This window comes from Lissotriton helveticus, chromosome 7, assembly GCF_964261635.1.
Source record: "Lissotriton helveticus chromosome 7, aLisHel1.1, whole genome shotgun sequence".
Taxonomy (NCBI): domain Eukaryota; kingdom Metazoa; phylum Chordata; class Amphibia; order Caudata; family Salamandridae; genus Lissotriton; species Lissotriton helveticus.
Genome location: NC_136068.1, coordinates 1034142892 through 1034168586, shown reverse-complemented (window position 1 = coordinate 1034168586; position 25695 = coordinate 1034142892). Strand labels below are relative to the sequence as shown.

Here is a 25695-nt window from a genome sequence, read left to right as displayed (position 1 = left end):
CCCCTATATTCATCATGCGCACAGGCAAACCTATTTTGGTAGCACGCCATCTGCTCGCCTAACCCAGGGAAACGTTCCACTGTTATTGCATGATAATTTGGGAACCCTTTTATCCAATTCACCAAAGTTTCCTCAATCTTCTTCTTGGGAGACCATTTACCCCAATCCCTAAGTCTTTTTGCTTCTTCCTTCTCATCTTTATCAATTAATAAGGAAAACATATTCACATATTCCCCTTTCCAATTTTTAGTTTGAGCCTAGCGTTGCAGCCCGCATGCGCTGCTCGCTATGCAAAGCTTGCACTAGTCAAGTATGCTGTGGAAGCCTCGATAACTCTTCTCCCATATTTTTGATTGGCTGGTGTCATTGTCCTTGGTAAATACTGGCTTCCGATTGATAATGAGGTTTGTTAGTCCCTCCTTGTTACCGCCCTTTCGCCTTTTGTTACCTCCCATGAGGACTGAATCTTTTACTTGTGGCGTTACACTGCCTCCTTCATAAGTCGGCAAGCACATTTTTTTTAATTTGCAGCACGGTCCGCTTTCACTTTAACATCCGCGCTTATTTTTTAAATTAATTTTCAGCGCAAATGCTTGTTTTGATATTTACGCTCAAGCGAAATCATGTTTTAGTGTCATTCAAATTAGATTTTTAAAACTGAACGAAGGATGCTTTTGCCTATGCCCATCAGGAGCGCAATTTCTACTTTGTTATTAATTTCATACATAGATTTACATATGTGTTAAACATGCCCAGCGGATATGCACGTTCTGCTGAAAAAACAAGACTAGGTTTATGGAAACCGCGCCTTCTTCTCAAAGTTGTCATGTGATGTAATGTTTGATTCTGCGGGTACTACACTATAGGTTGACTTCTGGTGAAAACATCCAGTGGCTTCCTCTTCCACAATGATACCTTTTGCAGGATTGCTACAGGGTCCTCAGCGCATAGTAAGGTTTTATTGCGGCCGGGTGCATCAGGTGAAGTAATCAAATCGTCCCCTCCTGCAAGATTAATGCTGGTGGCCTCAACACTCTTGGAAGAAGCAATCATATACATCAATGAAGTGTTGCCAGAGGCACCGGAAGCTACTGGCTCACCCATTTGTAACGCAGCACCAGGGTCATAAGGAAACGAGGGGACCCCCCCCGCTCCCTTGCACGGTAGATGGAAGAGTCGCCCAACGCACTCAGTGAGGAGCTCTCAGGCCAGGTTACTGTGTCAAGAACCTCCCCTTCCCTCTCAGCTCGTGCCTCTCCCCTCGCCCCCACACTACATGGGCATATATTACGCCACTCCCACGGACTGCCCTTGCTGCTGTCCCTTGTTTTAGGGGTCATAAAGGCAGCATCAATAACAGACATGTTTACAAACTTTTCATTCATCAGCCCTCAGCAGCAAAAAGGAGGCTTTTGAGAGCTTAAGGATGGGCCAAGGCATTAACCCAGTAATGTAATTCACAGTTAAAGGGTGTCTGATGTCACTCCCACTATCCCTTTAGTGAATTGTCTACTGGGAGGAGCCTAACACAATATTCATTGCTCAAACGTTCACCCCTAAAGTTAGGCAACGCATTTAGAAATAAAAGAGGTAATGCCTCATTTTAGTTTTAAGGTTTTAGAAAACAAGCATTTGCAATGCAATAGGTCTCGCATTTACGCTAGTTTAAGCTATTGGCATTGTAAATGACAATGCTTTTTATTTATATTTTAAAAACAAAAACAAAAGTAAAAGGCATTGTTATTTGCAATGTCAATAGCTCAGACTCGCGTAAATGCGAGACCTATTGCATTGCAAATGCTTGTTTTCTTTTACTTCTTGTGAGGGTTAGCCTTAACTGCGACACTGGAGCGTACGCGCAGTGGATGCGCGCAGCGGGCCGCTGGCGCGCTGAAGGCGCACCTAAGGCAAGCCCGTCTGCGCCAGTCTGGCCGGGTCCAGGGGCCGGACCCCTGGTCCAAAGATGAGATATTCCGCATTAGAACTGCAATCCCTAGCCACAGGTAAGCATGCACTTAATAACAATGCCATAGCCAAATTAAGCACCGAAAAAATCCTGTGGCACAACGGGACAGTTAGCCATACGAGCCTGAGACCAGCACCTCACAATAGCATCAGGTCAGGGTACCCTCCTGGCTTAAAAATAGCAGTCTTAAATACGAGATCTCTACAGAAACATCATCTGGAGATCTTTGCGCTTCTCCAGGAGGGGGTTATTGATATACTGGCACTCACGGAAACTTGGTTAGGTGACACATCTGTCCCGAATATCATCGCTGCCCTCCCAGGTGACTTTGATGCCCTCTGGCACAATAGGCAAGATAACAGGAGAGTAGGGGGAGTGGCGATCCTTTGCTACATCAGGATCATGGCCACCAAGATAACAGCAGAGAGCGTAGATAACACAGATATGCTAGGAGTTAAAATCTCCTTTAAATCCTCTTGTTTCCTTCTCCTGGCAGTCTACCGCCCCCCGGAGGCAAGCCCTGGGTTCAACAACTACTTCACAGAGACCGTGTCTGACCTCAGCACACGGTATCATCGACTCGTGGTGGTTGGAGACTTTAACCACCATTGGGGAAAAAACTCCACGAGAGCCGCATGCCAAACAGCTTGACATGGCAATGTCCTCCATGGGGCTCCATCAACGGGTGGATCGCCCAACCCACATTAAAGGGCACACTTTAGATCTGGTCTGGTCCTCTAACCCTCGGGATAGGCTAACTGACATTTGGCCCTGCGCCTGATCGGACCATTCGTTAATCTCGTGCTGGGTTGCAATGGATAGCCCAGTTTCACAAACTCCTCTCAAGTGAAGGAAAGTGCGGAGCTGGAACAAAATTCAGGCAGATAACTTAGTGGATACACTACAGAGGCTACCTTCACCCAAATTTGAGGAAGGTAACATTGACTTAGAAAGCAAAACTAACACCCTACAAACTGCTATTGAGCGGGTAGCTGCAGAACATAGCGAAAGAAGTAGACATAAAGGCAAGGGGCCCCCCTGGTTTAACGAGCCACTGAGGGAAAGCAAACAAAGCCTCCGCTAAGCCGAGAGACGGTGGCGGAAGCTTACGACCCCGCTGAACTAACAACCTATAAATCTCTACTCACATTTTATTAAAAATCCATCATATCAAGGAAAGCTGAGTACTATGCAGCGCGAATCACCGACGCGCCAAATATACAAAAGGAGACTTTTAAGATCTTGAAAGAACTCAGCAAAAAGTCAGATGCAAACCTCGCAGTAGCACCCACTGACTGTAACATCCTACAGTCCTTTTTCCTCCAGAAAGTAGCAGACATCCTCCTAGAGATTGAAAACACCCCATCACCTTGAGCTCCCTGGAGCTGTCCACACCCCTACCCCTCACTGGTCATCTTCTTATTAGCTTCCCTCAACTAGACTCAAGGTCTTTAATACTCCTGGCAAATGGCACCAAATCAGGCTCTCCTGCCGACCCATGTCTGCCACGTACCTTCAGGATGGCGCTCCCTGCCCTGGAAAGTCAGATTCTCTTCCTCCTGAATAATTCCTTGGCGACTGGCCAGGTCCCCGTAAACCTGAAGGAGGCTAGAGTTACTCCTCTGTTAAAAAAACAAGGGGCAGACCGGACTGAACAAAAAAATTATAGGCCTATCTCCCAGCTCCCTTTCCTGGCAAAGGTTGTGGAGCAACACATCTTGAAGACCATCTCTGCATTCCTGGAGGAACACAAGCTACTCCAATCCCACCAGGCAGGTTTCAGAGCCAACCATAGTACAGAGCTGGTTATGTTATCAGTTCTGGACGAACTTTGGATTAAGGCCGACAACAAAGAATCGAGCGCCCTGATTTTATTAGACCGGTCAGCGGCGTTCGATACGGTCTGCCACACAAAATTATTGACCCGGCTGGCGGACTTGGGCATTCGGGGGCAGGCCCACAAATGGTTAGAATCCTTTTTATCAGGACGAGCGCAGAGGATCCAACTGGGCGAGCAGGTATCGGAAAAGGGCAACATCTCGTGTGGGGTCCCTCAGGGCTCCGCACTGTCCCCTCTCCTCTTTAATATATACCTACAACCTCTGGGGGCTGCGCTAGCCAAAATGGACTGCCGAGTATTCAACTACGCGGATGACACCCAACCCATCCTAAGGATCGATAATTCGGCCCATGCCCAACAGTCAGCCCTGAGCATACTCAGGTTCACAGTTAACTGGATGACTGCTAAGTCCCTAAAAATCAATCCAGACAAAACTGAAGTCCTAGCCATCTCAACTAAAAACAACCCCAGGCACAATCTGTTCGACTCTGAGCTCTCTATGACCTATCAAGTAAATTCTGTGGTCGGAACATGTATAGGTCTTCTAAGACAGCTGAGGAAACTGGTCCTTCTTCTTTCGGTCTCGTCAATGAAAACAATAGTATCAGCAACTATTGTTTCAAGACTTGACTACGGCAACGCGCTCTATGTCGTGCTACCCCAGAAACTTACTAACAAACTGCAGGTAGTGTTGAATGACGCAGCCAGGCTAATCTTTAAGCTGCACTGAAGAACTTGTGCCACTACCTTGCTGAGCAAGTTCCACTGGCTGCCTATTAAGCAAAGAGCGAAGTTTAAGGGATTGTGCATTACCCACAAAGCTCTATACGGACACGCCCCAGGGTACATAAAAGAACGTCTACTCAAAATATGTGCCAGGGCACGTGCTGCACTCAGCGGAAGCTGGCTGACTGACCTGCCCACGTTTTAACACTACATCCAAAGGAGGGCGAGTGTTTTCGGTCCTTCTGCCACAACTTTGGAATCAGTTCCCCGTTAATCTCCGGAAAGAACCCAGACTTCTCCCCTTCCGAAAACAACTACAAACTTTCCTTTTTAGGGAACCATTAGATACGGCTAAAAGACCTTTATGTACCTGGAGACTTTCCAGCCTTTGACTGTGTTTCTTCTCTTTCCAAAGCGCTAAGAGACCTGTCGGTGTACACGCGCTATACAAGAGTAAATTAACATAACAAATTAACATGTGTCTACCCAGACAATCTCTGGAGGACTATAGCTCTCCCAAACCTAAGCTTGGTAACACTTGCATCATGCCTGCTACCATCGCATCCTTTTTCTTGGCGTGCTCTCCCTGCATTGTTGTACTCACTTTTTGCAGCTCAGGTCCACCATTGTCTTGCACTGGACCACTTTGATCTGCACCGCCGGTTGCCACACTACCCGCAGCTGCTGGAACTGCCTCTACTTTCTGTGTCCCCGCCTGCTTTAACCCTTCAACTTGTGCCACCTGCCTCCTGGCCCCCTCCAAGGCGTCCCCCTCGTTCAGCCAGGCCCAATTGCCCACGGAAGTGGTCCATGTCCCTGCCTTAGCTAACCACGGGAGCACCGCTGCTAGACTGGTCACCATATGTGGGTGCCCAGGCACACCCCTTGCTGGGGCCTCGCAGGGGACCGAAACTAGCTGGCTAGGGGCCCCTTCAAAACAGGGATCTCCTGCTGGCACCACAATGACCGGTTGACTGAGGCCCCCGTATCTCCCGGCGTACTCCCTGCTGGAGTTGGCCCATTCACCCCTTCAGATGGGAGTCCTCCTCCCGCGGCCGAAGGCCCTGCAGTCTCCACATCCAGTGACCTCGGGGGCAAGGGCCCCACACCATGCCCACTTGGATTTAGCTTTTTGAGGACCGAACGGAATGCAGCTCTAGGGGCTACCCCCGCTCGCCTAGGCCTTTCCTATGCTCCATCCTGTGCCTCAAACCGATTCCTCAAGTCCATGAGGGACTGCCCCATATCTTCCATCCTACGTATCATCGCCTCCATCTACTCCTCCATCCTTGAGCGTTTCTCTCACCTCTTTACCTTAGGCGCTATGACCCATATAAGTTTATACTAGTAATTTTATGGTGGGTTGGTTGACCCAACTAATCACGCACTGTTCACTTGATGCTTCCGCATTTAATTCAATTTGTTGATTTATTCACCATACTCCAAATTTTTCTTATTATACTTTGTTTTATTCAATGTTCAAATTATTTTCTGTTGAAATCATATTTTTTCATCAACTGATTGTTCATAGGTACAAACAAAATTTACATGGTCTCGATTATATCTCGATACATCTGTTTGATATTATTCATTTTTCCATGGTCACAAACAATTTCTTATGAAGCCCAATGCATTTCGGCACCCGAGCGGTGCCTTCATCAGGGGCAAACCTAAGGAAATCAATAAATAAAATGATATCAGTAACCATCTTTATTACACCTCATGGGGGCTTGTGTGAGTACTAATGGTTATATATATATATATATATAACCATTAGTACTCACACAAGCCCCCATGAGGTGTAATAAAGATGGTTACTGATATCATTTTATTTATTGATTTCCTTAGGTTTGCCCCTGATGAAGGCACCGCTCGGGTGCCGAAATGCATTGGGCTTCAGGGGCAAACCTAAGGAAATCAATAAATAAAATGATATCAGTAACCATCTTTATTACACCTCATGGGGGCTTGTGTGAGTACTAATGGTTATATATATATATATATATAACCATTAGTACTCACACAAGCCCCCATGAGGTGTAATAAAGATGGTTACTGATATCATTTTATTTATTGATTTCCTTAGGTTTGCCCCTGATGAAGGCACCGCTCGGGTGCCGAAATGCATTGGGCTTCATAAGAAATTACCATTAGTACTCACACAAGCCCCCATGAGGTGTAATAAAGATGGTTACTGATATCATTTTATTTACTGATTTCCTTAGGTTTTCCCCTGATGAAGGCACCGCTCGGATGCCGAAATGCACTGGGCTTCATAAGAAATTGTTTGTGACCATGGAAAAATGAATAATATCAAACAGATGTATCGAGATATAATCAAGACCATGTACATTTTGTTTGTACCTATGAAAAATCAGTTGATGAAAAAATATGATTTCAACAGAAAATAATTTGAACATTGAATAAAACAAAGTATAATAAGAAAAATTTGGAGTATGGTGAATAAATCAACAAATTGAATTAAATGCGGAAGCATCAAGTGAACAGTGCGTGATTAGTTGGGTCAACCAACCCACCATAAAATTACTAGTATATACTAAGGAGTGACTAGCCTTAATAATCACAGCACCAGTGGATTAATAGCAATAAACAAGAATACAACGGAGTGCTCCACACAAACCCCATAACCATCAATATAAGTTTATAGCACACTAAACCTTAGTCAACAAAATGACCAACCACCTGTGTACCACAACCCCTCAAACTGACTATTCCAAAAACCAACTGGATGCCACAGTCCCTAGCAAATGACCAGCCTACTTCACCTGAACAGGGACCAGAACCACTAAACCAACTAAACTTAAATGGCAGTCCCAGAAATAATGATCTCCCCGAGCACCTATTACAATACTAACATTTTGACCAGCTGATTTATAATTTTTAAATTGGAGTGCAGCGGTTGCCACATCAATTTCCTATAGTCCCAGAAATAAAACAGCTGTTGGCCTAGCAGGCCAACATATTGCCCCTCACCTGAAAAAGGGGACCTCCCTTACAGCCACTTCCACTCCCAGATGACCAGTAAGCCGCATAAGCAGCCAGAGCCACTTCTGCAATACCAATAATGCGGGGCAGATGAGTATATACTCGAACCTGTGTGGCTCCCAGCTACTGTGTGGGCAAAAAAGCAAAACAGCTGATCCGCGTTTTTCTACTGAGCAGCCAACCTGCAAGGAAGACAAGAAAAACACAGGTTAGATGAAAAAGCAGCCAGAGCCACCACCGCAATACCAATCATGCGGGGCAGGTGAGTATACACTCTAACCCGCATGGCTCCTAGCTGCTGTGCCAACAATAGATTCAAACAGCTGATCCTCGTTTTTCCCCGCGAGGAGCAGCAGAACTGCCCGGAAAACACCAAAGGAAAAAACTCCGCCCCAAATTGAGGCAGGAAATTCCGTCGCGTGGACTGAGTAGTCTTTAGTGTGAGGAGCGGCGAGGAAAGAGACTGTCTCGCTGCTCTGTTGGCTTCTTTAAAGGGTCGGCTCGTGACCTGCTGTGACCGGCAAGATCCGGCTTAGCCCAACCTCCCACAGCCCTTCACTAACCAAGCAGGAGGCGAGTTAAGGGCTGGTGCCAGTGGTGCCATCTATGCAGTCACCAGCCCCGCCCCTCAACGGCATCCGGGACCTGCATCAACCGCCATAGATGCGGCGTTCCCAAGTTCCCGTTTGGCGCCTTTGCAGGCTTAGTCCAGAAGGAGTGGTAAGCAGCTTGTTTTACCAGATCTAATCATATAGTGTAGATTAAATGAAAAAGAATGACACACTGTATTTATAAAAGTATGTCTATTTATTATACAACACTCACTAACACATTGGTATATCTCCTACCCGGAGATATCAGCACAAATACACACAATACTTCAATTGAAAGCAAGTAAGTGAGCACAATACACAGTGGTCTTCAGGGGGAGACCAAACCATATATTAAGAAAGTGGAATGGGAACTGCGATCAGAGTCAGGACTTGGACCAGGAGACTCAACAGAGCTGGGGACACAAGGAAGCACCCAAGGTAAGTTCCCAGGAACCCCACGGAGGCTGTGTGCAGAGTGGGAAAACAGCCACATACTCAACAGAAGTCAACGGGAAAGTCGCAGGTGCAGTTTTGAAGAAGAGCCCTTCCTAGTGGACCCTGGTGAAACCCGGTTTAATGCGGAATGTTGGAGAGTCACCCCACCCGTGGATACTCAAGGATACCTACACCAGGGAAGCCAGGTGCATAGGTGCGAAGTGACGTCGGAAACCACAATAGACCACAATGGAGGACTTCAGAAAAGATGCCGCTGGTGAAGACTGTGCAAGAGTCCAGTGGAATCCAAGGGTGGATTCTTGAAGAGAAGAACCTTCAAGCCAAGAGAACAGAGTCTATGCCACTCTGAGGTGACCAGGAGGCATGGGAGAGCAATGACCACTGATGACAGAAGATGCAGGTGTTATGACTGTGACGTCACTGCAGCTGTGAGGACAAGGCAACTCTGTGGAAGACCAGGAGCCGTTCATGAGCTGTCCCACACCGGAAGTTGAGAACCAGGGGGGCAGGTGTCCGCGAGAGCACCAACAAGCCTTGGCAGCAGCAACAGACATGGAAAAGGATAAAGGAGCAACATTGGGACCAGCAAGGTCCAAGGGACTCACCAAGTGCAGGAGTGCAGGAGAGTCAAAGCAGGCCCCTAGCAAGCTGGGGAGCCCCCTGAAGCAAATGTAGGCCCGTGAGAGGTCACACAGGCCGAAGGCACAGGAGTCTCAAGAGTACCTTAAGCAGCTCTCTAAAGATGAAGGCCCACGGTGCAGAGGATGCGATGAGGATGAAGATCTTGGCAGGAAGAGATCCTGGAGCTTCTTGTATGCCAAAGATCTCAGGAGTGCAGAGCCAACCATCCTTGGCAACGTCATGTCTACGTGGTGCACAGGGGTTCGGTCCCAGTGGTTCCGACGATGGATAATGGCCTCAAAATTGCAGAGAAGACAGGTCAGGCCTCGAGGGAGATGCCGAACCTCCACCTGTGTTTCTGAGCTTTTCAAAGTCTGTGGGACTTTAGAAGCAGCAGACCAGTCTGCTTCATTGCTGTGCCTGCAGATGCAAGGGAGTGACTCCTTCACTCCATGGGAGATGACTTCAGGTGTCCTTGATGCCACAGATCTGTTGAAGATCCTGGATGAAGCACAGACACAGTAGACCAAAAAGATTTGCAGAATAGCAATACCAGGACCAGCAGGAATCTTATGTGATGCAGTCTTGGTTCTATGTGAAGCCCAAGTGTCCAGGCAGTCGAAGACTGACATGGTTTCAGGCTTGAGTCAAGTCCGACAACGAATCCGAAGACCCACCCACAGGCAAGCCCTTTTAAACCCTAAAAAAGGGGTTAGGCCGACTCAGGGGTCCCTCCCAGAAACTCCCATGCCATTTGTCCTTTGTCCAGTTTTGTGCCTGAGCGGGAGCCAAGGGCTCCCAGAACTGGTTCTAACCAAACGTGCCCTTCAAAGCAGTCTTGTGGCGTGGCAAGCACCCCCACCCCATCCCAATACACCAAGTCCTGTGTGAGAGGTGGTCACAGGAAACCGATTGTTCTACCTTTCTCTGCTCAAGTTTAGCTCCGCAGCAGGAGGGCAGAATCGTGTCTGGGGTCGGCAGCACCACTACTTTGCTGGCAGACCCTGGAAGGCTGTTACCAGGAGTACTGGGGGCTTTCCAGAGGAGCCCCCCAGTGCATGGAATCATACCTCCAACACCGATATTGTTGTAGGGGTATGATTCCAACATGTTTGATACCAAACATGCCAAGGTTCGGCACAGCCAATATATAGTTAGCCATCGTGTAATAAGCCTGTGACAGGAAACCTATTGTTCTACCTTCCCCTGCAGCAGGAGGGCAGAATCATGTCTGTTGTCAGCAGCAACATTAGCTTCCTGTTATACCCTGAAAGGCTGGTAACGGGAATACAGGGGGCTCCCTTGGTGAGCCCCCTAGTACATGGGGTTCTACTGGAATCTGTGTTGGGGTAGGATTCCAACATGCTTGATACCAAACATGACCGGTTTCGGTGCAGCCAATATATAGTTAGACATCTCGTAATTGACTTGCTGTCGCTATAAGTATTGAATGGCTGACTGCACTTACAAAGCCTGGAAAATTGACTCTGGGGCTTGTAGGGGGTGTCCTGCTCATGCTGGGCATCCTCACACTTATAACCCAGCACGCTGCCTTCAGGATTGAAAGGCCTGCCTTAGGGATGACTTATAGGTTTCAGCAGCCAGGGTGCCTGACTCCGGACCACAGTATTCACGATTCGATCCCCAGCATCGGCGGCAGGTTAGCCCAGCACCATGTGACTCTGGGCAATAGCTCGCTTAGTCTTCCCGACGGCACCTAGCGCCTTGACACCCTCAGGTAATTGTGCACATTACAAATACTGCATTTCATTTCAAGTGTAGTGATGTCAGATATAAGGAAGCAATGGCAGGCCTGTAGTCACAGTTTGAGTGGTCTCTCATAGGTGGCATAATACATGCTGCAGCCTATGGGAGACCCCAAGTGTACCTATGCCCTGGGTACCTTAGTAACATATACTAGGTACTTACATGGGTATACCAGTAGCCAATTGTGAATATACCAAAGTACTTACCATGAAAAATATAGGGAAGAATCACAGAGGCTGGGGTCCTGATTAGCATGATCCCAGCCAGACTAGTCAAAAAACACACTGACCCCTGCAAAAAGTGGGGTTAACCATGAAAGCAAATCCTACTTTTATACATGGCCATAAAGAAATGATGTGCTAAAAACAAAAATAGTTTAATGCACAACAGGCACATATGTGTGCTGCAGGAGATGAAGTGCCTTTCTGATACTGCATGCCCCACTTAAGAAATGTCTGTACAAAATCCCAAAACAAGAGAAATCACATTTTTTTTCCAAAATGTCAAAGTATTTTATTGTTATTTGGGGCTACAAAGAGAAGGTGGAGGAAAAAAATGCGGGGTATCAGACAGTCATAATGAGAAAGATACTTGTGGAACAATAGTGCATTCAAGAACGGTACCAAATATAATTATCCGATTGCAGATTTACACACATTACTGATTACAAGGATATTGATTGTGAACCCAGGGTGGGGTGGAGGGGGGTTGGAGGAATAGGACGGGGCTAGGGGGAGAGGGATGACCTAAGGGAGCCCCAGAAAGAGAAGAAACCGGGCTAGAAGAAAGGGAGAGAGAGGAAAGAGATGTCTAGATAGAAAAGCAGTTGGGAATGTGATGGTATGTATTGTAATTATTAGGCACCTTAAAGCAGGTGGGAGATTGGGTGAGCTCCAACGTTCAAGGTAGGAATATTGTGGTTTGCCGACGACCTCGCGCCACTAAAGAACCCTCCCAGCAGACCCAGAAGCAAGAAGGCATCCTGGTTTACCGACGACCTCAAGGACTCCAAGAAGACCTGCCGCACCCTCGAGAAAGCCTGGCTCCTCGACCGGACCACCGACAACATGACCGCCCTCAAACACGTTACCCGCAAGCACCACCAGCTCATCCGCACCACCAAGAAGAAATCCCTGAAGGAACGACTGGACAACAACGCCCACGACAGCAAAGAGCTCTTCACTATCGTCAAGGAGTTCTCCAACCCCAGCACCGGCACCAACGACATCACTCCGTCACAAGACCTCTGCGACTCCCTCGCCTCGTTCTTCCACCGCAAGATCGCCGACATCCACAACAGCTTCGGCGCCCCACCCACGCACCCAACCGTCGAACCAACGCCCCCCACCGCCACCCTTCACACCTGGACCACGGTGACCACCGAAGACACAGCCTGCACGATGAACACCATCCACTCCGGATCACCGACCGACCCGTGCCCACACCACGTCTTCAACAAGGCCGACTCCACCATCGCACCCCAACTCCGGAACATCATCAACGCCTCCTTCAACACCGCCACCTTCCCGGAGAGCTGGAAGCACGCCGAGATCAGCGCCCTCCTGAAGAAACCTACAGCGGACCCCACCGATCTCAAAAACTTCCGCCCCATCTCGCTCCTCCCTTTTCCTGCTAAAGTCATCGAGAAGATCGTCAACAGACAGCTGGCCGCCTTCCTCGAGACGAACGGATCCCTCGACCCCTCGCAGTCCGGCTTCAGAGCCAACCACAGCACCGAGACCGCCCTCATCGCAGCCACCGACGACATCCGGACCCTGCTCGACAAGGGGGAAACAGTGGCCCTCATCCTCCTGGACCTCTCCGCTGCGTTCGACACGGTCTGCCACCGCACCCTAGTCCAGCGCCTCAGCAACATCGGTATCCAAGAGAAGGCACTGGAGTGGATCATCTCGTTCCTCGCCGGAAGAACACAAAGAGTCCGCCTCCCCCCGTTTCGCTCCGAGGCCACCGAAGTCATCTGCGGCGTCCCGCAAGGATCTTCACTCAGCGCCACCCTCTTCAACATCTACATGAAACCTCTCGCAGCCATCGCACGCCAGCACAACCTCAACATCATCTCTTACGCCGACGACACCCAGCTGATCCTCTCCCTCACCAGAGACCCCGACACCGCCAGAACCTGCCTACACGAAGGGATGAAAGACGTCGCCGAGTGGATGAAGGACAGCCGCCTGAAACTGAACTCGGACAAGACGGAAGTCCTCATCCTGGGATCTTCGCCCTCCGCCTGGGACGACTCCTGGTGGCCCCCAGCCCTGGGCACCGCACCCAAGCCAACCGACCACGCACGCAACCTGGGCTTCATCCTGGACCCCTCCCTCTCGATGACCAGACAAGTCAACGCCGTCTCCTCATCGTGCTTCAACACCCTGCGTATGCTTCGCAAGATCTTCCGCTGGATCCCGACCGAGACCAGGATGACTGTCACCCAGGCACTCGTCACCAGCCGACTGGACTACGGAAACGCCCTCTACGCCGGAACCACAGCCAAGCTACAGAAAAGACTCCAGCGCATCCAGAACGCCTCCGCCCGACTCATCCTGGATGTCCCCCGACGCAGCCACATCTCCAGCCACCTGAGGAACCTGCACTGGCTCCCCGTCGACAAGAGGATCACGTTCCGGCTCCTCACCCACGCACACAAGTCTCTCCACGACCTGGGCCCAAAGTACCTCAACGACCGCCTGACCTTCTACACGCCCACCCGCCAGCTACGGTCCACCAGCCTCACCCTCGCAGCCGTACCACGCATCCGAAGAGCCACCGCCGGAGGAAGATCCTTCTCTTACCTGGCTGCCAAGACTTGGAACTCCCTCCCCATCCACCTTCGGCTGACCGAGGACCATCTCGCCTTCAGGAAACAACTCAAGACCTGGCTGTTCGAGCAGTAGCATACCCCTCCCCCCAAGCGCCTTGAGACCCTCCCGGGTGAGTAGTGCGCTATACAGATGGCATGATTGATTGATTGATTGGTTTAAGGAGGTTTTATTTTTTGCATGTATAAGTATAAACTATTCCATTGTTTCTGAGACGTCTGGTTAGTGTAGGTGTTGTTAGCGATGGCATTATCCACTCATTTCGTGAAGCAGACCCACACCCACCATTTGTGATATGAGAGGGTTTAGAAGGATTTCCATTGTATTTAATTCCTATTCTTAATAGGAGGTCCATGAGGCTCATGTCTGATTGGTTTGGTTTCAAGGTGGTTGGATGGGCCCTGGTGTATAAGGTGACTGTAAGGACATTTAAGACGATATCAATGTTGAAGATTGCACTTATGGTCTTCTAAATTTTGTTCCAGAATTACTAGAGCTTACCCAAATTGAATACCATATGTGTAAGGGTACCTGGGGAGTTTTGGCAGTTTCGGCAAATGTCTGGTTGTAGAATCCCAACTTTGGAACGTTTTTCGGAAGTCCAGTAGGCTTTATGTAGGATCCAGTATTTATCTTTGGGGAAGATTTTATTTTTGACAGATATGTCCAGATTTGTTTCCATGGAAGTTCGTTTTTGTTGTTGTTTATTTTTGAGGAGTTCAGTGACTTATAAATTGAAGATGCAGCATCAGGCATTTTAGACAGTTTAAGAAGTTAAGGGAATTAGGTCTGAGTTGTGTGGGATAGAGTTCCTTTTCATCGTAACCTTCAGTTTGAGGAAGTTGCAGAATTCAATGTTTTTGAAGTTGTGGGATTTCTGTAATTCTGCAAATGTTTTGGAAATGTTGGTGAGCCAAGATCTTTGAGGAACAAAATATTATTAGATGACCAAGATGGGAAAGTGCCATCTATTTAAATTTTTGCTTTGTTCCACAGGGAGGCAACGTCTGAGTTTTGGATTTTGCAATGATTTGAGGGCCGAGATAGTGTTCTTGAGAATAGTGTGAGAGTGTTGTAGTGGTGACGTTTTCAAAGTGAGCAGTGAGATTAGGGCATATGGGTTTATCACTGCTTCCTCAATATAAATCCAAAGCAGAGCTTCTAGTTGTGTAGGATGTAACCACCAAGTGGCTTGTTTGATAACAAAGGGAAGTTAGTAATTGAAAAAATTGGGAATGTTAAGGCCTCCGTTTAAAATTCTGTTAGTTTCTTGAGTGCCAATCTCCCTTTCTTCCCCTTCCAGAGGAATTCAGAGATTTGGTGTCAATATTATTAAAGAAGGTGTCCAATACTTGTAAGGGGGAGCAGGGAGTAATAACATTTATTTGTGGGGCAATTATTTTAATATATTTCATGCAACCCCACTGTGTTCTAAATTTCGGCAACTAGGCTGTCAGTGTCTTTTATTTTCTTTTGGAGATATTCCTCAATTTGTTTTCTTTGTGTCTTCAAGGTTGTTTTTAAAGAGTAGCCCTAGGTATTTGACTTCTGAGGATTGCCAGTGTAGTTTGGTTTTGTTCACAATGGATGGGAGAGTTAGGTTGTTCAAAGGGGAAATTTGGTCTGATCAAGATTTAAGGAGTAGCCTGAGACTTGAGTGTAAGATCTAATTTTAGACAGGATTGCTGGGATGGGAGTATCAGCTTCTTGTGAGAAAATGAGTATGTTGTCAGCACAGGTGACAACTTTGTAGGGAATCTTCCCAATGAAGATGCCTTAATGTGTATGTTTGTTTGTTCTGATGGAAACAAAGCTGGGTTAGATGATTAGAAGATAGAGAAGGGGGAAGGGGCAGCCTGCGAGAAGAATGCTAGAGTTATTTGGTTAGTCACACAGCTGTTTGTTTAGAGTGATCCAGAAATTTGGGCCTTCGGCCTTAGCGATGTATTTATTGATAAAATAGAGTGAAGGAGTGATTGGTTTTAACTTGGTTGATTAGCCACCTGCAATCATTGTTGTGGGTGCTGTCCTCAACTTCTATATTCGCTTTATTAGTTATCAGTTTAATGACCCATTTTTTTTTTTATTGGCTGGGGAGGCGGAGACGCTCCGTATACCTTGATATCATATGGAGTTGCATTCTTTTTGTCCCAATTTAGTTTCTTGCAATAGTATTATATCACCTTTGAGTTTAGTAGAGTAATCTAAAACTTTCCTGCGTTTTACAGGGTGATTGATACCTTTGGTATTGAGGGAGAAAACCTTTAGTGATATTAGCCGTAATTCTAGTTGGTGTTGAGAGGGTCCACGTTAGCACATGGGTCCGAATTAACACCACATCTTATCACTAGAGACACACATAATGAATGTCATTTGGTATGTTAAAGAAGCATAGTTGTGGTGATTGGTGGAGTGCTAGTGGGGAACTAAGGTGGCGTTTGTACCAGCAGTTGATTTAGCGAAGTGTGATGATCGCGATTGTGCCATGTGAATGAAGGAAAGACAGTTTATAGAAAATGAGAATGGACAGTAAAGAGAATGGACAGTGAAAGGGTAATCAGAAAATGAACAGTGGAAGGAAATAGGATGAAAATAAAACCCCTTAACCCGCCCATATCCCACCCACTAAGTACCTTCTGGGAGATGAGAGGAGGTGGATGTCCCTGGGGTTCTGTCCGCTAAAGGAGAAGGGAGAAAACATGGAAGCAGCAATCGCCACAAGGAGAGAACAACCAATACCAATAAATTGTCCTTAACATGAAGTCGTATCCTATGCATTCAGTGTACAACATTAAAACATGCTGTATTTAAAATTCTATGTCAGGACCGGAGGAGAGGATTATGCGTAACATACTTCTCTTTATTTGGTAGCAGCAGATTTTCCAAAGATATGCAACAAACTACCATTCCCATGAAGCTCTGGGAAGGAGAAAAACATCAACATCCAATGGGAGAACAGCTCCCTGCAAGCACCAATCTGGTCCACATAGTTTATAATATAGTCCGTCAACCGTGTTCCCTATTTCTTCGCTGCCCGCAGCCATACGATAAGTGACTCCTCATTGTCAGCTTGTTTCCTGTGAATTTTTCATGATTTTCATTGTTGGTTCCTAGATTGTGTATTTGCTATATACCTTTGCTTTGTAAGCCGGTTTAATTTCCATTTTGCTTTCTTTGATCACTGGAATGCTCTGCGCTCTTTCGCAATCGTGCTTCTTGGTGCAACTCTGAGATGCACCGGGGACCTCCCACCGCTAGAGAGTGCGCATGCGTTGCACCAGACTTGCGGTTTCGCTTTCCTTGATCGCGGGAACGCTCTGCGCTCCTTTGTGATTGTGCTTTTCGGTGCGACTCTGAGGTGCGGTGGGGACTTCCCACCACTAGAGGGTGCGCGTGCATCATGCCAGACCGGCGCTGTGGCATGGCTCTTTTCCCCTCATAGCGGGAGCGGAGCAGCGTGATGGAGCCAAGGAGCCTGCCGCCTGGAGAATGACCCCCCCACAGCGGGGTCTGTACAGCCCAGTTGGGCTTTAATTACAACAATCTTTCCTGACACCCGTACAGGGTCTTGTAAGCACTCCAAACCAGAATAGTGCTGACCAATTTCAGACATGCTTGACCCAGATGAGGTCCTCCACACGTGTTCTTCCGAATGGGCCCCTTCTGACAAGGTTGCAAGTTATGTAGCGGGCCGCATTCGCAAGCCGCTGGAGAAGGAATCGCGCAGTTGCCTTCAGGCAGAGTGCCCTCATCTTCTCTTGAGGGCAAGGAGGCCCTCACCCCTGAGCTGGACCCTCGAATTACCACCTTCCTTCAGGAGTTCATGAAGGATCCAAGAAAGGAATAGATAGGTTCTGGCGGGCGTGCCAGGACAAACTCCTGGATGTCTTCGGCCTATTGACAAAAAGTTTGGACATTGCAGAGGATGCTAAGTCCTCTTACTCTTTGATTTCCCTGCATGTTTTGTCTGGTTAAGCGCAACGTGCCATCATATTTTAGGAACTGCAAACTGCGCCCTGTCAACAGAGCGCCCTCGCTCTTTGTTAATCAAGGTTGACCCCAAGCAGGGGGACTTGACTGACTCCGAGGCAGGGGCGGTTGCTCGGGGGGTGGAGGGGTGTCTCTTTGGGGAGCCCTTTATCAAAGAGCTGGGCAAATTCGTAAATACTTTCACCTCACTGGACAAAGCCCAGTCATCCATTAAGAGAGTTTTTCATTCCTTTGTTTTCCATGGGACCGAACAAGGCAGGGGCCACCCGTCTGACAGTGCACAAGCACACTATAGCTCCAAAGGACAAGGCTCTTGGCAAGGCCATATCAAGACCAAGGCTGCTTCGCCAATTTCTACCGACAAGAGGAAAGCGTTTCAGAGGCAGGGGTGGCAGAGGAGCATCGACTACCAACTCTTCCGGTGAGTGTTCTCCCTTCTTCCGTTCTAAGTGTAGGGTGCCGGCTGGTGAATTGTACCCAGGCTTGATAGTCCATTAACAGGAATGCATGGGTGCTTCAAATGATCAAGGGGTTCCGCATACAGTTCCACAGCTCTCCCAGGCAGGTTCCCCGCCCATGTCCAATTCAGTTTTCAGACTACCAGGCTGGGTTGGTGGACACAGAGGTTGCAGCCCTCCTCTCCAAAGGGGCTATCGCCCACGCAATGCCTCACCCACAGGGGTTCATCAGCAATATCTTTCTAGTCGACAAGACAGGCGGGGGCTAGATGCCAGTCATCAATCTCCGGGAATTTAACGAGTTGCTGGTATAGTGTCACTTCCAAATGGAAGGTATCAATCTCCTGCGGGACGTCTTACGTACGGGGGATTGTCTGACCTGCCTCGACCTCAAGGATGCGTATCTGGCGATCCCAATATTCCCACCACACAAGCGTTTTCTGCAGTTTCTTTGGCACCACAAAACCTTTGGGTTTACCACTCTGCCTTTCAGACTCTGCTCCGCCCCTTGGTGCTTCACCAAGGGTTTCAAACCAGTTGTGGAGCATCTTCGAGTGCAGGGAGGCTGTCTTATTGTGTACCTGGACTATATGCTCTTCATGGATCAATGTCCTTGGAAACTGTCTCTCCACTTGCAGTTGGCAATCGACCTCCTACAGGGCCTGGGGTTCATCATAAATGAGAGCAAGTCTTTCCTGATCCCCTTCTAGAAAGCGGTCTTTCTGGGTTTCTTTATAAATACCGACTCAGCCACCTTCAATCTTCCGTCTCAGAAGATGACGAAGATATGCCACCAGTTGAGGCGTATCTTAGCCAGACAGAGGGTCTCTCTTCGGCAGATCGGTCGTCTAGTGGGCCTCCTCTCCTCATCTATTCAGGCCATCATTCCCGGGCCTCTCCACTACAGCGCCCTGTAGCGTCTGAAAGCTGCCCATTTGCGCAAGGGCCTCACTTGCTCTCAAATGGTTGCCCTGTCTGACGAGGCATGCCCCGAGATACAATGGTGGCTGGATCACATGGACGCTTGGAATTGCAGGGCAATTTTTGGTTCTGCCACAGACCTGGTCATAGAGTCGAACGCGAGCTGGTCAGGCTGGGATGCTTGATGTGGAGAGTTCTCCACCAGAGGGTTGTGGTCTTCAGATGAACAGAGCTTACATATCAATTGTCTGGAACTCTTAGCCGGGTCCTTAGCGGTCCGCTGCTGGACCAAGTATTTGATCCAGTTGTGCGTTTTCCTCAAACTGGACAACGTTTTATCAATCATTTGTGTGGAACCAGATCCAAAGTTCTTTCCGATCTAGCCGCCCAGTTTCGGCAGTTCTGCCTAGATCATCAGATTTCGGTCACAGCGGAATATCTACAGGATCAGGTGAATCAGGTGGCGAACTTCCAATGTCGTCATTTCAGGGATTCCAGTCTTTGGAAACTTCACCCAGAAGTATTTTTGATCCTGAACGACTGATGGGGCTCCTTCTCGGTTGACCTTTTGCCACCAGGATGGATCATCAGCTACCAAGGTTTTTCAGCTGGAGGCCCGATCCGTTGGACTGGAGCTGGAGCCGGGAAGTTGGCTACGCCTTTCCCCCCTTTGCGATGATCACCAGGGTGTCGGCTTAGGTCCGCGTCCGTGAGCCAAGCTGGTTCTGGTCATTCCCATTTGGAAGTACCAATTGTGGTTTCCGGTTCTTCTGGAACTTTCTTGGAATTCTCCAATCCGACTCCCCCTGTTTAGAGCGCTTCTTCTCAATCCGGACTTGCTCCCTCACGAAATGGTTCTGGACGGGTCTCTATCTCTCATGGTGTGGTAGATTTTAGGGGACCATGGTCGGGTCTGGGCCTTTTGTGCTAAGCTGAAAGCGTCTTGTCAAGAGCATGGGCCAGCAGTACCAACTAGTGTTACTCCTCAGCAGGGGCAGGTGGTCCTGTTTGTGTTTGCAATGGGATCTTGATCCTGTGGTCACTGAAGTAGTTCATGTACTTAATTTTCCAGCCGGTTTGGAGGCAGATGGTTTGGCCTATAGGACTATGCCAGTGGAGGGCTCTGCAGTGGGAGAACACCCTTTTGTGTGTCGTCTTCTCAGGGGGATGAAGCTCTTTTTGTCCCTGGAACCTGGAACCTCGTTACTCCACTCTTTGGGATGTAAAGCAGGTGATTTATCTGTTTTTTATCCTGGCAACCGAACGAATACTTGTCCAGGAAAGAGCTGTCTGCCGAACTTGCAATGTTACTTTGCCTGATTTCACGTCACAGGGTGTCAGATGTTTGAGCCCTAGTTATTTCGGGCAGAACTTTTTCTCTGTCCGGGGTCTCTTTCACAGTAAGTAGAAGGACTAAATGTAACACCACGGTCATATCATACCCAGTGTTTCCGAAGTTAACAAAACTTTGCGTGGTGCAATGTCTTAAGGCATATGAAGAGATGTCGGAAGAACTTTGTCCCCAGGGGAATGACAGCTCCTCATAGCTTTGAGGAAACTGCACAGGGTGGTCTCTTCTCCTACCATAGCCCGCTGGGTTTGGTGAATGCAAGAGGCTGGTATTGATCTCTCTTGTTTTGGAGCTCATTCAGCACGTGGCGCAATGACTACAAGGGCCTTTGCTCTGGGTGCCAGATTTGAGGATATAATGAATGCAGCCAACTGGTCTTCAGACTCTACCTTTCAAAGGTTTTACTTCAAACCAGTCTTGGACATGGCTCACTTGGTTGTGAGCAAACTTTAACCTAGCATAATCCTCCCATCTGCTCCTGACATAGAATGAGAAATTTCCTAGCTATTGTAACAGAAAGTTTCAATGTTATTAAGGACTCAGATTATCCTACCCACTTAGGCATATATTGATGACCCTCCCCGTCACTAGTAAGTATTGATTTTTATTCCAGAATTACAACTGTATAATGTTTCACATGAGCTTATTTACACTGTTACTTCTCATTACTGTTCTTTGCCTTCAGTTGCTTTTAATTCTGTATATTCCTCTGCAGAGTCTATCTAGTCCTGGGTTTTTGTTCCCGACAGTAAAGTTATGCCTTGTTTTGTAGAGACAGACAACAGTAGAAAGGATGCATAAAGATGGAGCTTAGGCGTGACTCACACGACGAAAGAGCCAGAGGGAACATGAACTAGGAGAAAAGCTGGCCTAACGGCTAGGGCGCTCGACCTCGGACCTGGGGATCTGGGTTCGAGTCTCGGTAACGACGCCAAAAACCTCCTGTGATTCTGGGCAAATCACTTAATTTCCCCGTGCCTAAAATGAATGCGTGTCCTCATGTAACGTAACTGGTGCTATGTAAAGCGCTCTGATACCCGATTCAGTTTGGGTCTAGTTCGCGCTATATAAAACTCTGTAAAAAAAAACTATGAACATGAACTATGTGGACCTGATTGGTTGGTGCTTGCAGGGTGCTGTTCTCCCATTGAATATTGACGTTTTTCTCATTCCCAGATCTTCATGGGAATGGTAGTTTGTTGCATATGTTTTGAAAATCTGGTTGCTGTCAAATAAAGTGAAGGAAGTTAAGCATAATTGTTGTGTTTACTTTATTTTGTCATGATTCTATTATTACATACAATATGTTCTATGCTCCGCACCCTGCTATTTGTCCCCTCTAGCTGTGAATTCTAGATTGCTGAGAGGACGTTAGAAGCTGGACGATGGGTAAAAGGTCTCTCCTTCCTGCTGTACCAGTGTTTTTTAACATGGAATAAAACTTTATCTTCTTCACTCGTGTCCGATTCCACTTTACAAGTGGCGACGAGTGGAACACTGGGGAATCAATGCATGCCTACACGCTTAGCCGAGCCGTTTCACAGAGCCGCCTAATTCTGGCCAGAATTAAACTGTACAAATGAAGGACAAGTCGAAGGAAGGACAAGAACTATACAGTCTTCAGTTTGGCAGGTCGTATGTTATTTTTTTACTGCCCTGATCTGCCTTTAATACGGTATTGCGATATACCGTTACAGATACAGCTGTTAGAATTTAAGGGGCACAAGTGCTTGTGCCTACCTGGAGGTTACTTGCACTCCAGCACTGTTCACAGCGATCTCTAGAACTCCGGCTGTGGAACACGTGCTGTGGTTTCTGTGCGTCCACACAATGCATTGTGGGGCGTTTTCTTCATGTTTGGGGTCATGCTGCGTGACCTTACGCGGTGCCATTTTGGAAACCTCCGTAAATCAATCAGCGCGCTGATGCGCACACCCTTTCTGCTTAGTTGCTCTTTGCTTGTGCGATAATGGCATTTGCAATTGCGGCATTTGGAAGTGTGATGAAACCCACGCTTTCGCATCTTAGTTCGTCCCTTTAAGCACACGGTGATTGTCACTACATGTAAGTATTTTATTTTTAGTGTTTAAAGCTAAGACAATTTAATTATATCTTCTATACTCACCATCATTAAACAATACATTTCACAGTGAACTAGTACTTTTGTTAGGTGAAGTAGGGACGCTGTAAAGTATTGTTCTCAAGTGCCATGGCTAGTCAAATTTTTTATCTTCAACCACCCCAAGCATTTTGGCCAGCTGGAGGAAACCCCTGCATGAAATGGACGGAGTGGAAGGCCTATTTTCCGAACTTCATTTACACCATCGACGAAGACGGGGAAATGACAGCTGAAAGGAAAAAGTGGATTTTCTTACATTCCGTTGGTCCAGGTGGTTTGAAAGCTCATAAGGAGATTACTAAAACATCAGAGAGTGGTGATGGAAATGTATTTGATGCCATAATGAATGATTTAAACAATTATTTTGCACCTAAAGTGTGTATGGGTATCGTAAGATAGCAAATGCAAGAAGCAAATGATACTATGGATGAGTATGTCTCAGCCCTGAGAAAGTTAGCCGCAGATTGTAAATTTGATCATTTAGTGGATCGGTTTATCAGAGATCAAGTTGTGATGCATGCTAAGGATCCTGCTATCCAAGAGAAATTATGAATAAATGGTGAGGGTTAGTTAAAGGATATTTTGAATATTGTTAGGAAGGCTGAAATGTCTAGCAGTAGCGCTAAGCTTCTCAAACAAGAAGCTAAGGAGATTCAAGTTGATGTAATTTAGTAAAGTTAAAACAAAGAGTACTACTAAGCCCAAGAGGGAAATTGTTAATAACCTAGACTTCATCAAGCCGAACAATTTGAGGTGTTTCCATTGTAATAGTTCTTCACACATAACTTCCAGCAAATCCTGTCCTGCCATTAAGCAGAAATGTTCCTGTTGCGGGGTGATTGGCCATTTCGCCAAGGTTTGCAGGAGGAAAGGTGGCGGTGATAGAGCGCGCGAGGCCACCCGACCAACAGTTTTCGCCGTTTCCGGCTTCAGGGCCCATATACTTTTCAAATCACCATATACATCAATCAGGTGACTTCACGAGCTCTATCAAGTTGGTGTGTGTGTGTTCCCTGCTACCAAATTTCGGTGCACCCGACTTACCATCCACCGATGCGGGTGCCTAATGACCACAATGAATCAGGGGCCTAGCTGTAAAAGGAAAGGCAGCAAAATACAAACCCAACCAATAACATTCAAATACTATTTAAATGACCACGGACAACTGGAAGTTTTAAAATGTTTATCTAAAGTTCAATATTTTCTTGCATGAGGTACAGTAAAATAAGGCAATCAATAACCAAGATAACGTAAATCACATAGGCAGAAAGAAATAATGACAGAGTAATCATCAAAGTACTAATAAATTGTAACACGAAATACTATGTAAAGTCAGTATTATCTAAACAGGGATAGACTAAGTGTGTGTGACTATAGGAGAGCCTATAATGAATAACACGCTTCACTTAAGGTGAAGGGGCCTTTGAACAACCTAAGCAACGAAGTTCTAGACCATATCAGAAAATGACACACTGCTATGCAAAATATGATTTCTAATAAATGAGAAGACATAGGAATAACTTTTCAAAATTATAAATGACTGTTCAATAGTTGCGGAAAGGCATGGAAATATAACATATGCAATGTTAATCTTTATTTAAGCAAAAGTTAGAAAATCAGAAGGTGCAAGAATTTCAAGAAGTTCAGAATAATATTTACCTAGAAAAGGTGTGGAAACCAAACCCTGGCCACGGGTCAGTTAAGGACAGGAAACCCTCAAGGAAGGATACCCCTCAAAGGACAGCAGGTGCAGAATGGACACCCAGGATAGGACAGGATACCCTCGGAATAGGAATCAGGACAGGACCCTCAGGACAGGACAGCAAACCCTCAGGACAGGACCCTCTTCAGGACAGGACCGGAACCCACAGTTCGGAAGCAACGCCTGCGCTCCACCCGCTCTGCAGTTATCGATCAAGACCCCGATTGGGTCAGCGAACTCCCAGCTAAGTGCCTTGCCAGCACTTTAAGGTTCAGTAAAACCTTAGTCTATGGTCAAATTCGGACAGAGTGCTCCGCAGCGCTCTGTATCTTCAGTCACCTATTGAGTGCGTTGGGTCAGTGACAGGTCAGCTAAACCAGACAAGTCGGACGGTTCACTAGGTGAACCCAGGGTAGATATACAGTTTGGGGACAGTGTACCACCCCCCAATGTTGCAAAGTGTCAGAATCCCTCAACTTCGATTGGTCCTAAGGTAGGGTTTGGGTAACACACCAATCACAATACACGATTTGAAGCCTTCATTTACATATTTGGGTACCGCCTAGCAGATTTGGGGTTCCCATGAGCTAACAGTAGCACAAAAATACAATGTATCATATAAGAAGCCACATTCGCTGTTCTCGCAGGGCAGAGGTGACTTTCTCAGGAGCATCTCGCCCATCACTGCCAGCTGGCTATGTTCCATCAGCCAAGGTCCCTCGTGCTGCCGAATGTCGCACAGGCGCAGAAGGGACCTCCAATATGGCTCTCCTCTCACTCAGACCCCCATTTCCCGCGGTACATGAAAAGTAAGCGAAAACAAATTAATACATAATAATGTCATTAGGAAAACACATCACAGGGTTTGTACCTTTAATTCATCATCAAGAAATAAACTTAATTGCATTAAATGTTAGCTACATTGACACAATCACAAGAGCAGTGGCACGAGCAGTACCACATGATAAGCACAGCTATGAATTACGCATGCGCATAACTTTCCCTCCACTTCTGCAGACGCGTCAGGACACGTGAGTGTGGCTGACGCATGCGCAGTAACTAAAATACAAGCGGCGGCCATTTTAGAGGACGCAGATTAAATTCATTAGAAATACACATAGGCAAGCGTCTTAAACTTTTACTCAAACTTAATATAAATGTTAGTAAGACGTACATTTATTACCTTGTTATACATAAACGAGGTTCTTGATTTCGGCAAGCCGCAAAATATGCGAAGCTTTGCTTCATCAATCCCCTCTTTGATGATATTTACTATCATCACAAATTATAATGGAACCAGATGCCAACTTTCTTTCACACTTTATAAAGTTCTATTTCTTCC

At 47.1% G+C, this 25695-nt stretch overlaps 1 long non-coding RNA gene across 2 annotated transcripts in view; it reads left to right on the top strand.

The window, feature by feature from the left end:
* The first annotated feature begins 22494 nt into the window (after window positions 1–22494).
* LOC144767196 (uncharacterized) overlaps window positions 22495–25695 on the top strand; it is a 709556-nt gene continuing 706355 nt past the window's right edge. For both annotated transcript variants that reach the window (XR_013598094.1, XR_013598095.1), the window contains exon 1: window positions 22495–22596. This is a non-coding gene — a long non-coding RNA (uncharacterized LOC144767196). The remainder of the gene's footprint in view (window positions 22597–25695) is intronic.